The following is a 741-nucleotide window of genomic DNA, read 5'->3' as shown; positions in this document are numbered from 1 at the left end:
TTGGACCTCCCTCTCACAATCCGAGACTGTTAGCTCCCAACTGCTTGCCTGCCTACCTGCCTGATTGCCCCTAACCAGTTTTGCCTGCCATCCTGATTGCCCCCTAACCACTCCCCTGCCAGTCTAATTGACACTTAACTACTCCCCTGCTGGCCCAGTCCCCCCCAGATGCCCTTCCTTGGGGGATGTCTGACTGCTGGTTTAGGGGATGGGACCTAAACTGGCAATTGGACATCCCCCTCACAACCTGGGACCGCTAGCTCCTAACCGTTCACATGCCTGCCTGCATGATCACCCCTAACCACTCTACCTGCCTGCCTGATTGCCTCTAACTGTCTCTGTTTGCCAGCCTGATAGCTACCTAACTGCTCCCCTGCCAACCTGGCTGCCCCCTTGCCAGTCTGGTCATGCCCTAACTGTCCAGAAGGAAGTCGGACGTCTGAAAGACGTCCAGTCGACCCGTCTAATTAGCATATTACCCTTCTATTAGTGTAGATCAGTGATGGCGAATCTTTTGAGCTCGGCGTGTCAGCATTTTGAAAAACCCTAACTTAACTCTGGTGCCGTGTCACATATAGAAATGTTTTGATATTTGCAACCATAGTAAAACAAAGACATATTTTTGATATTTATTTTATATATTTACATGCCATTTAACAAAGAAAAATCAACCAAAAAAATGAGTTCGCGTGTCATAGGTTCGCCATCACTGGCTTAGGAGAAAAAGAAAGGATATAGCCT

Source organism: Myotis davidii, unplaced genomic scaffold, assembly GCF_000327345.1.
Source record: "Myotis davidii unplaced genomic scaffold, ASM32734v1 scaffold289, whole genome shotgun sequence".
In the NCBI taxonomy this organism is placed as follows: domain Eukaryota; kingdom Metazoa; phylum Chordata; class Mammalia; order Chiroptera; family Vespertilionidae; genus Myotis; species Myotis davidii.
The sequence above is the reverse complement of the archived record's forward strand: the minus strand, read 5'-3'. Positions refer to the sequence as shown.